Below are 15840 nucleotides of genomic sequence, written 5' to 3'. Positions count from 1 at the left end.
CATGCAGACACACTAATACAAACACTGACACACACACACACTGACACATGCAGGCACACTAATACAAACACACTGACACACACACACTGACACATGCAGGCTCACTAATAGAATCACTGACACACAGACACGCTGACACATGCAGACACACTAATACAAACACACTGACACATGCAGACACACTAATTCTAACACACTGACACACACACACACACTGACACATGCAGACACACTAATACAAACACACTGACACGCACACACTGACACATGCAGACACACTAATACAAACACACTGACACACATACACTGACACATGCAGACACACTAATACAAACACACTGACACATGCAGACACACTAATACAAACACTGACACACAAATACAAACACACTGACACACACAAAGACTGACACATGCAGGCACACTAATATGAACACTGACACACACACACTGACACATGCAGGCACACTAATACAAACACACTGACACACACACACTGACACATGCAGACACACTAATACAAACACTGACACACAAATACAAACACACTGACACACACAAAGACTGACACATGCAGGCACACTAATATGAACACTGACACACACACACTGACACATGCAGGCACACTAATACAAACACACTGACACACACACACTGACACATGCAGACACACTAATACAAACACACTGACACACACACACTGACACATGCAGACACACTAATACAAACACACTGACACATGCAGACACACTAATACAAACACTGACACACAAATACAAACACACTGACACACACAAAGACTGACACATGCAGGCACATTAATATGAACACTGACACATGCAGGCACACTAATACAAACACACTGACACACACACACTGACACATGCAGACACACTAATTCTAACACACTGACACACACACACACTGACACATGCAGACACACTAATACACACACTGAAACACACACACTGACACATGCAGGCACACTAATACAAACACTGACACACACACACTAATACAAACACTGACAGACACACTGACACATGCAGGCACACTAATACAAACACACTGACACACTGACACATGTAGGCACACTAATTCATACACACTGACAAGCACACACTGATACATGCATACACATGAATACAAACACACTGACACATGCAGACACACTAATACAAACACACTGACACACACACACTGACACATTCAGGCACATTAATACAAACACACTGACACTCACACACTGACACATTCAGGCACACTAATACAAACACACTGACACACACACACTGACACATGCAGGCACACTAATATAAACACACTGACACACACACACTGACACATGCAGGCTCACTAATACAATCACTGACACACAGACACGCTGACACATGCAGACACACTAATACAAACACACTGACACATGCAGACACGCTAATTCTAACACACTGACACACACACACACACTGACACACACACACTGACACATGCAGACACACTAAAACAAACACACTGACACGCACACACTGACACATGCAGACACACTAATACAAACACACTGACACATGCAGACACACTAATACAAACACTGACACACAAATACAAACACTGACACACACAAAGACTGACACATGCAGGCACACTAATATGAACACTGACACACACACACTGACACATGCAGGCACACTAATACAAACACACTGACACACACACACTGACACATGCAGACACACTAATACAAACACACTGACACACACAAAGACTGACACATGCAGGCACACTAATACAAACACACTGACACACACACACTGACACATGCAGACACACTAATTCTAACACACTGACACACACACACTGACACATGCAGACACACTAATACAAACACACTGACACACACACACTGACACATGCAGACACACTAATACAAACACACTGACACACACAAAGACTGACACATGCAGGCACACTAATACAAACACACTGACACACACACACTGACACATGCAGACACACTAATACAAACACTGACACACAAATACAAACACACTGACACACACAAAGACTGACACATGCAGGCACACTAATATGAACACTGACACACACACACTGACACATGCAGGCACACTAATACAAACACACTGACACACACACACTGACACATGCAGACACACTAATACAAACACACTGACACACACACACTGACACATGCAGACACACTAATACAAACACACTGACACATGCAGACACACTAATACAAACACTGACACACAAATACAAACACACTGACACACACAAAGACTGACACATGCAGGCACATTAATATGAACACTGACACATGCAGGCACACTAATACAAACACACTGACACACACACACTGACACATGCAGACACACTAATTCTAACACACTGACACACACACACACTGACACATGCAGACACACTAATACACACACTGAAACACACACACTGACACATGCAGGCACACTAATACAAACACTGACACACACACACTAATACAAACACTGACAGACACACTGACACATGCAGGCACACTAATACAAACACACTGACACACTGACACATGTAGGCACACTAATTCATACACACTGACAAGCACACACTGATACATGCATACACATGAATACAAACACACTGACACATGCAGACACACTAATACAAACACACTGACACACACACACTGACACATTCAGGCACATTAATACAAACACACTGACACTCACACACTGACACATTCAGGCACACTAATACAAACACACTGACACACACACACTGACACATGCAGGCACACTAATATAAACACACTGACACACACACACTGACACATGCAGGCTCACTAATACAATCACTGACACACAGACACGCTGACACATGCAGACACACTAATACAAACACACTGACACATGCAGACACGCTAATTCTAACACACTGACACACACACACACACTGACACACACACACTGACACATGCAGACACACTAAAACAAACACACTGACACGCACACACTGACACATGCAGACACACTAATACAAACACACTGACACATGCAGACACACTAATACAAACACTGACACACAAATACAAACACTGACACACACAAAGACTGACACATGCAGGCACACTAATATGAACACTGACACACACACACTGACACATGCAGGCACACTAATACAAACACACTGACACACACACACTGACACATGCAGACACACTAATACAAACACACTGACACACACAAAGACTGACACATGCAGGCACACTAATACAAACACACTGACACACACACACTGACACATGCAGACACACTAATTCTAACACACTGACACACACACACTGACACATGCAGACACACTAATACAAACACACTGACACACACACACTGACACATGCAGACACACTAATACAAACACACTGACACACACAAAGACTGACACATGCAGGCACACTAATACAAACACACTGACACACACACACTGACACATGCAGACACACTAATTCTAACACACTGACACACACACACTGACACATGCAGACACACTAATACACACACTGAAACACACACACTGACACATGCAGACACACTAATACAAACACTGACACACACACACTAATACAAACACTGACAGACACACTGACACATGCAGGCACACTAATACAAACACACTGACACATGCAGACACACTAATACAAACACACTGACACACAGACACACTGACACATACAGGCACACTAATACAAACACACTGACACATGCAGACACACTAATACAAACACACTGACACACACACACAAACTGACACATGCAGGCACACTAATACAAACACTGACACACTGCCACATGTAGACACACTAATACAAACACACTTACACACACACACACTGACACATGCAGGCACACTAATACAAACGCACTGACACACACACTGATACATGCAGACACACTAATTCTAACACACTGATACACACACACTGACACATGCAGGCACACTAATACATACACACTGACACACACACACTGTCACATGCAGGCACACTAATACAAACACACTGACACGCACACACACAGAAACGTGCAGGCACATTAATACCAACACACTGACACACACACACTGACACATGCAGGCACACTAATAAAAACACACTGACACACTGACACATGCAGGCACACTAATACAAACACTGACACACAGACACACTGACACATGCAGACACAATAATACAATCACTGACACACTGACACGTGCAGGCACACTAATACAAACACACTGACACATGCAGGCACACTAATACAAACACACTGACACAAACACACTGACACATGCAGGCACACTAATACAAACACTGACACACACACACTGACACATGCAGGCACACTAATACAAACACACTGACACACACACACTGACACATGCAGACACACTAATACACACACTGAAACACACACACTGACACATGCAGACACACTAATACAAACACTGACACACACACACTAATACAAACACTGACAGACACACTGACACATGCAGGCACACTAATACAAACACACTGACACATGCAGACACACTAATACAAACACACTGACACACAGACACACTGACACATACAGGCACACTAATACAAACACACTGACACATGCAGACACACTAATACAAACACACTGACACACACACACAAACTGACACATGCAGGCACACTAATACAAACACTGACACACTGCCACATGTAGACACACTAATACAAACACACTTACACACACACACACACTGACACATGCAGGCACACTAATACAAACGCACTGACACACACACTGATACATGCAGACACACTAATTCTAACACACTGATACACACACACTGACACATGCAGGCACACTAATACAAACACACTGACACGCACACACACAGAAACGTGCAGGCACATTAATACCAACACACTGACACACACACACTGACACATGCAGGCACACTAATAAAAACACACTGACACACTGACACATGCAGGCACACTAATACAAACACACTGACACACAGACACACTGACACATGCAGGCACACTAATACAAACACTGACACACAGACACACTGACACATGCAGACACAATAATACAATCACTGACACACTGACACGTGCAGGCACACTAATACAAACACACTGACACACACACACTGACACATGCAGGCACACTAATACAAACACACTGACACAAACACACTGACACATGCAGGCACACTAATACAATCACAGACACACTGACACATGCAGGCACACTAATACAAACACTGACACACACACACTGACACATGCAGGCACACTAATACAAACACACTGACACACCGACACACTAACACATGCAGGCACACTAATACAAACACTGACACACACACACTGACACATGCAGTCACACTAATACAATCACTGACACACTGACACATGCAAGCACACTAATACAAACACACGGACACACACACACTGACACACGCAGGCACACTAATACAAACACTGACACACAGACACACTGACACATGCAGACACTCTAATACAAACACACACACACACACACACTGACACATGCTAGCACACTAATACAAACACTGACACACAAACTCATGCAGACACACTAATACAAACACACTGATAAACACACACACTGACACATGCAGGCACACTAATACAAACACACTGACAGACACATACAGACACACTAATACAAACACAGACATACTGACACATGCAGGCACACTAATACAAACACACTGACACACAGACACACTGACACATGCAGGCACACTAATACAAACACACTGACAAACACACACACTGACACATGCAGGCACACTAATACAAACACTGACACACACACACTAATACAAACACTGACAGACACACTGACACATGCAGGCACACTAATACAAACACACTGACACATGCAGACACACTAATACAAACACACTGACACACAGACACACTGACACATACAGGCACACTAATACAAACACACTGACACATGCAGACACACTAATACAAACACACTGACACACACACACAAACTGACACATGCAGACACACTAATACAAACACACTGACACACAGACACACTGACACATACAGGCACACTAATACAAACACACTGACACATGCAGACACACTAATACAAACACACTGACAAACACACACACTGACACATGCAGGCACACTAATACAAACACTGACACACACACACTAATACAAACACTGACAGACACACTGACACATGCAGGCACACTAATACAAACACACTGACACATGCAGACACACTAATACAAACACACTGACACACAGACACACTGACACATACAGGCACACTAATACAAACACACTGACACATGTAGACACACTAATACAAACACACTTACACACACACACACTGACACATGCAGGCACACTAATACAAACGCACTGACACACACACTGATACATGCAGACACACTAATTCTAACACACTGATACACACACACTGACACATGCAGGCACACTAATACATACACACTGACACACACACACTGTCACATGCAGGCACACTAATACAAACACACTGACACGCACACACACAGAAACGTGCAGGCACATTAATACCAACACACTGACACACACACACTGACACATGCAGGCACACTAATAAAAACACACTGACACACTGACACATGCAGGCACACTAATACAAACACTGACACACAGACACACTGACACATGCAGACACAATAATACAATCACTGACACACTGACACGTGCAGGCACACTAATACAAACACACTGACACATGCAGGCACACTAATACAAACACACTGACACAAACACACTGACACATGCAGGCACACTAATACAATCACAGACACACTGACACATGCAGGCACACTAATACAAACACTGACACACACACACTGACACATGCAGACACACTAATACAAACACACTGACACACACACACAAACTGACACATGCAGGCACACTAATACAAACACTGACACACTGCCACATGTAGACACACTAATACAAACACACTTACACACACACACACTGACACATGCAGGCACACTAATACAAACGCACTGACACACACACTGATACATGCAGACACACTAATTCTAACACACTGATACACACACACTGACACATGCAGGCACACTAATACATACACACTGACACACACACACTGTCACATGCAGGCACACTAATACAAACACACTGACACGCACACACACAGAAACGTGCAGGCACATTAATACCAACACACTGACACACACACACTGACACATGCAGGCACACTAATAAAAACACACTGACACACTGACACATGCAGGCACACTAATACAAACACTGACACACAGACACACTGACACATGCAGACACAATAATACAATCACTGACACACTGACACGTGCAGGCACACTAATACAAACACACTGACACATGCAGGCACACTAATACAAACACACTGACACAAACACACTGACACATGCAGGCACACTAATACAATCACAGACACACTGACACATGCAGGCACACTAATACAAACACTGACACACACACACTGACACATGCAGGCACACTAATACAAACACACTGACACACCGACACACTAACACATGCAGGCACACTAATACAAACACTGACACACACACACTGACACTTGCAGTCACACTAATACAATCACTGACATACTGACACATGCAAGCACACTAATACAAACACACGGACACACACACACTGACACATGCAGGCACACTAATACAAACACTGACACATGCAGACACTCTAATACAAACACACACACACACACACACTGACACATGCTAGCACACTAATACAAACACTGACACACAAACTCATGCAGACACACTAATACAAACACACTGATAAACACACACACTGACACATGCAGGCACACTAATACAAACACACCGACACACACACACTGACACATGCAGACACACTAATACAAACACACTGACAGACACATACAGACACACTAATACAAACACAGACATACTGACACATGCAGGCACACTAATACAAACACACTGACACACAGACACACTGACACATGCAGGCACACTAATACAAACACACTGACAGACACACACACTGACACATGCAGACACACTAATACAAACACTGACAGACACACTGACACATGCAGGCACACTAATACAAACACTGACACACAGACACACTGCCACGTGCAGACACACTAATACAAACACACTTACACACACACACACACTGACACAAGCAGGCACACTAATACAAACGCACTGACACACACACAGATACATGCAGACACACTAATTCTAACACACTGACACACACACACACTGACACATGCAGGCACACTAATACATACACACTGACACACACACACTATCACATGCAGGCACACTAATACAAACACACTGACACACACACACACTGAAACGTGCAGGCACACTAATACCAACACACTGACACACATACACTGACACATGCAGACACACTAATTCTAACACACTGACACACACACACACTGACACATGCAGGCACACTAATACATACACACTGACACACACACACTGACACATGCAGACACACTAATACAAACACACTGACAGACACATACAGACACACTAATACAAACACAGACATACTGACACATGCAGGCACACTAATACAAACACACTGACACACAGACACACTGACACATGCAGGCACACTAATACAAACACACTGACAGACACACACACTGACACATGCAGACACACTAATACAAACACTGACAGACACACTGACACATGCAGGCACACTAATACAAACACTGACACACACACACTGACACATGCAGTCACACTAATACAATCACTGACACACTGACACATGCAAGCACACTAATACAAACACACGGACACACACACACTGACACACGCAGGCACACTAATACAAACACTGACACACAGACACACTGACACATGCAGACACTCTAATACAAACACACACACACACACACACACACTGACACATGCTGGCACACTAATACAAACACTGACACACAAACACATGCAGACACACTAATACAAACACACTGATAAAAACACACACTGACACATGCAGGCACACTAATACAAACACACCGACACACACACACTGACACATGCAGACACACTAATACAAACACACTGACAGACACATACAGACACACTAATACAAACACAGACATACTGACACATGCAGGCACACTAATACAAACACACTGACACACAGACACACTGACACATGCAGGCACACTAATACAAACACACTGACAGACACACACACTGACACATGCAGACACACTAATACAAACACTGACAGACACATTGCCACGTGCAGACACACTAATACAAACACACTTACACACACACACACACTGACACATGCAGACACACTAATACAAACACACTGACACACACACACTGACACATGCAGGCTCACTAATACAAACACACTGACACACACACACTGACACATGCAGGCTCACTAATACAATCACTGACACACAGACACGCTGACACATGCAGACACACTAATACAAACACACTGACACATGCAGACACACTAATTCTAACACACTGACACACACACACACACTGACACATGCAGACACACTAATACAAACACACTGACACGCACACACTGACACATGCAGACACACTAATACAAACACACTGACACATGCAGACACACTAATACAAACACTGACACACAAATACAAACACTGACACACACAAAGACTGACACATGCAGGAACACTAATATGAACACTGACACACACACACTGACACATGCAGGCACACTAATACAAACACACTGACACACACACACTGACACATGCAGGCACACTAATACAAACACACTGACACATGCAGACACACTAATACAAACACACTGACACACACACACTGACACATGCAGGCACACTAATACAAACACACTGACACACACACACTGACACATGCAGACACACTAATACAAACACACTGACACATGCAGACACACTAATACAAACACTGACACACAAATACAAACACACTGACACACACAAAGACTGACACATGCAGGCACACTAATACAAACACACTGACACACACACACTGACACATGCAGACACACTAATTCTAACACACTGACACACACACACTGACACATGCAGACACACTAATACACACACTGAAACACACACACTGACACATGCAGGCACACTAATACAAACACTGACACACACACACACTAATACAAACACTGACAGACACACTGACACATGCAGACACACTAATACAAACACACTGACACACAGACACACTGACACATGCAGGCACACTAATACAAACACACTGACACATGCAGACACACTAATACAAACACACTGACACACACACACAAACTGACACATGCAGGCACACTAATACAAACACTGACACACTGCCACATGTAGACACAATAATACAAACACACTTACACACACACACACTGACACATGCAGGCACACTAATACAAACGCACTGACACACACACTGATACATGCAGACACACTAATTCTAACACACTGATACACACACACTGACACATGCAGGCACACTAATACATACACACTGACACACACACACTGTCACATGCAGGCACACTAATACAAACACACTGACACGCACACACACAGAAACGTGCAGGCACATTAATACCAACACACTGACACACACACACTGACACATGCAGGCACACTAATAAAAACACACTGACACACTGACACATGCAGGCACACTAATACAAACACACTGACACACAGACACACTGACACATGCAGGCACACTAATACAAACACTGACACACAGACACACTGACACATGCAGACACAATAATACAATCACTGACACACTGACACGTGCAGGCACACTAATACAAACACACTGACACACACACTGACACATGCAGGCACACTAATACAAACACACTGACACAAACACACTGACACATGCAGGCACACTAATACAATCACAGACACACAGACACACTGACACATGCAGGCACACTAATACAAACACTGACACACAGACACACTGACACATGCAGACACAATAATACAATCACTGACACACTGACACGTGCAGGCACACTAATACAAACACACTGACACACACACTGACACATGCAGGCACACTAATACAAACACACTGACACAAACACACTGACACATGCAGGCACACTAATACAAACACTGACACACACACACTGACACATGCAGGCACACTAATACAAACACACTGACACACCGACACACTAACACATGCAGGCACACTAATACAAACACTGACACACTGACACATGCAAGCACACTAATACAAACACACGGACACACACACATTGACACGTGCAGGCACACTAATACAAACACACTGACACACACACTGACACATGCAGGCACACTAATACAAACACACTGACACAAACACACTGACACATGCAGGCACACTAATACAATCACAGACACACTGACACATGCAGGCACACTAATACAAACACTGACACACACACACTGACACATGCAGGCACACTAATACAAACACACTGACACACCGACACACTAACACATGCAGGCACACTAATACAAACACTGACACACACACACTGACACATGCAGTCACACTAATACAAACACTGACACACACACACTGACACATGCAGTCACACTAATACAATCACTGACACACTGACACATGCAAGCACACTAATACAAACACACGGACACACACACACTGACACACGCAGGCACACTAATACAAACACTGACACACAGACACACTGACACATGCAGACACTCTAATACAAACACACACACACACACACACACACTGACACATGCTGGCACACTAATACAAACACTGACACACAAACACATGCAGACACACTAATACAAACACACTGATAAAAACACACACTGACACATGCAGGCACACTAATACAAACACACCGACACACACACACTGACACATGCAGACACACTAATACAAACACACTGACAGACACATACAGACACACTAATACAAACACAGACATACTGACACATGCAGGCACACTAATACAAACACACTGACACACAGACACACTGACACATGCAGGCACACTAATACAAACACACTGACAGACACACACACTGACACATGCAGACACACTAATACAAACACTGACAGACACACTAACACATGCAGGCACACTAATACAAACACTGACACACACACACTGACACTTGCAGTCACACTAATACAATCACTGACACACTGACACATGCAAGCACACTAATACAAACACACGGACACACACACACTGACACTCGCAGGCACACTAATACAAACACTGACACACAGACACACTGACACATGCAGACACTCTAATACAAACACACACACACACACACACACTGACACATGCTGGCACACTAATACAAACACTGACACACAAACACATGCAGACACACTAATACAAACACACTGATAAAAACACACACTGACACATGCAGGCACACTAATACAAACACACCGACACACACACTGACACATGCAGACACACTAATACAAACACACTGACAGACACATACAGACACACTAATACTAACACAGACATACTGACACATGCAGGCACACTAATACAAACACACTGACACACAGACACACTGACACATGCAGGCACACTAATACAAACACACTGACAGACACACACACTGACACATGCAGACACACTAATACAAACACTGACAGACACACTGCCACGTGCAGACACACTAATACAAACACACTTACACACACACACACACTGACACAAGCAGGCACACTAATACAAACGCACTGACACACACACTGATACATGCAGACACACTAATTCTAACACACTGACACACACACACACTGACACATGCAGGCACACTAATACATACACACTGACACACACACACTATCACATGCAGGCACACTAATACAAACACACTGACACACACACACACACTGAAACGTGCAGGCACACTAATACCAACACACTGACACACATACACTGACACATGCAGGCACACTAATAAAAACACACTGACACACAGACACACTGACACATGCAGGCACACTAATACAAACACACAGACACACAGACACACTGGCACATGCAGACACACTAATACAAACACAGACACACTGACACATGCAGACACAATAATACAAACACTGACACACAGACACACTGACACGTGCAGGCACACTAATGCAAACACACTGACACACACACACTGACACATGCAGGCACACTAATACAAACACACTGACACAAACACACTGACACATGCAGGCACACTAATACAATCACTGACACACAGACACACTGACACATGCAGGCACACTAAGACAAACACTGACACACACACTGACACATGCAGGCACACTAATACAATCACTGACACACAGACACACTGACACATGCAGGCACACTAATACAAACACTGACACACACACACACTGACACATGCAGGCACACTAATACAAACACACTGACACACAGACACACTGACACATGCAGGCACACTAATACAAAGACTGACACATACACACTGACACATGCAGGCACACTAATACAATCACTGACACACAGACACACTGACACATGCAGGCACACTAATACAAACACACGGACACACACACACTGACACATGCAGGCACACTAATACAAATACTGACACACAGACACACTGACACATGCAGACACACTAATACAAACACACTCGCACACACACACACTGACACATGCAGGCACACTAATACAAACAGTGACACACAGACACATGCAGACACACTAATACAAACACACTGACAAACACACACACTGACACATGCAGGCACACTAATACAAACACACCAACACACACACACACACACACTGACACATGCAGACACACTAATACAAACACACTGATAAACACACACACTGACACATGCAGGCACACTAATACAAACACACCGACACACACACACACTGACACATGCAGACACACTAATATAAACACACTGACACACACACACTGACTCATGGAGACACACTAGTACAAACACACTGACACACACACACTGACACATGCAGACACACTAATACAAACACACTGACAAACACGCACACTGACACATGCAGGCACACTAATACAAACACACCAACACACACACACACACACTGACACACGCAGACACACTAATACAAACACTGACACACAGACACACTGACACATGCAGGCACACTAATATAAACACACTGAAACACAGACACACTGACACATGCAGGCACACTAATACAAACACACTGACACACACACACTGACACATGCAGACACACAAATACAAACACACTGACACACACACATAGTGACACATGCAGGCATACTAATACAAACACACTGACACACCCACACACTGACACATGCAGACACACTAATACAAACACACTGACACACAGACACACTGACACATGCAGACACACGAAAACAAACACTGACACTAAGACACACTGACATATGCAGGCACACTAATAAAAACACACTGACACACACACACACACTGACACATGCAGGCACACCAATAAAAACACTGACAAACAGACACACTGAAACATGCAGACACACTAATACAAACACACGGACACACACACACTGACACACGCAGGCACACTAATACAAACAGTGACACACACACACACTGACACATGCAGACACATTAATACAAACACACTGACACACAGACACATGCAGACACACTAATACAAACACTGACACACACACATTGATACATGCATACACACTAATACATACACACTGACACCCACACACTGACACATGCAGACACACTAATACAAACACACTGACACACACACACACTGACACATGCAGACACACTAATACAAACACACGGACCCACACACACTGACACATCCAGGCACCCTAATACAAACACACTGACACACAGACACACTGACACATGCAGGCACACTAATACAAACACACTGACACATGCAGACACACTAATACAAACACACTGACACACACACACTCTGACACATGAAGGCACACTAATACAAACACTGACACACACACACACAGTGACACATGCAGGCACACTAATACAAACACACTGACACTCACACACACTCTGACACATGAAGGCACACTAATACAAACACTGACACACACACACTGACACATGCAGACACACTAAGACAAACACACTGACACACACACACACTGACACATGCAGACACACTAATACAAACACACTGACACACACACACACTCTGACACATGAAAGCACACTAGTACAAACACTGACACACACACACAGTGACACATGCGGACACACTAATACAAACACACTGACACACAGACACATGCAGACACACTAATACAAACACTGACACACACACATTGATACATGCATACACACTAATACATACACACTGACACACACACACTGACACATGCAGGCACACTAATACATAAACACTGACACATGCAGACACAATAATACAAACACTGACACACAGACACACTGACACATGCAGGCACACTAATACATAAACACTGACACATGCAGACACAATAATACAAACACTGACACACAGACACACTGACACATGCAGGCACACTAATACAAACACTGACACACACACACTGACACATGCAGACACAATAATACAAACACTGAAACACAGTCACACTGACACATGCAGGCACACTAATACAAACACACTGACACACACACACA

Source organism: Chiloscyllium punctatum, chromosome 40 (genome assembly GCF_047496795.1).
Source record: "Chiloscyllium punctatum isolate Juve2018m chromosome 40, sChiPun1.3, whole genome shotgun sequence".
NCBI classification, from domain to species: domain Eukaryota; kingdom Metazoa; phylum Chordata; class Chondrichthyes; order Orectolobiformes; family Hemiscylliidae; genus Chiloscyllium; species Chiloscyllium punctatum.
The sequence above is the reverse complement of the archived record's forward strand: the minus strand, read 5'-3'. Positions refer to the sequence as shown.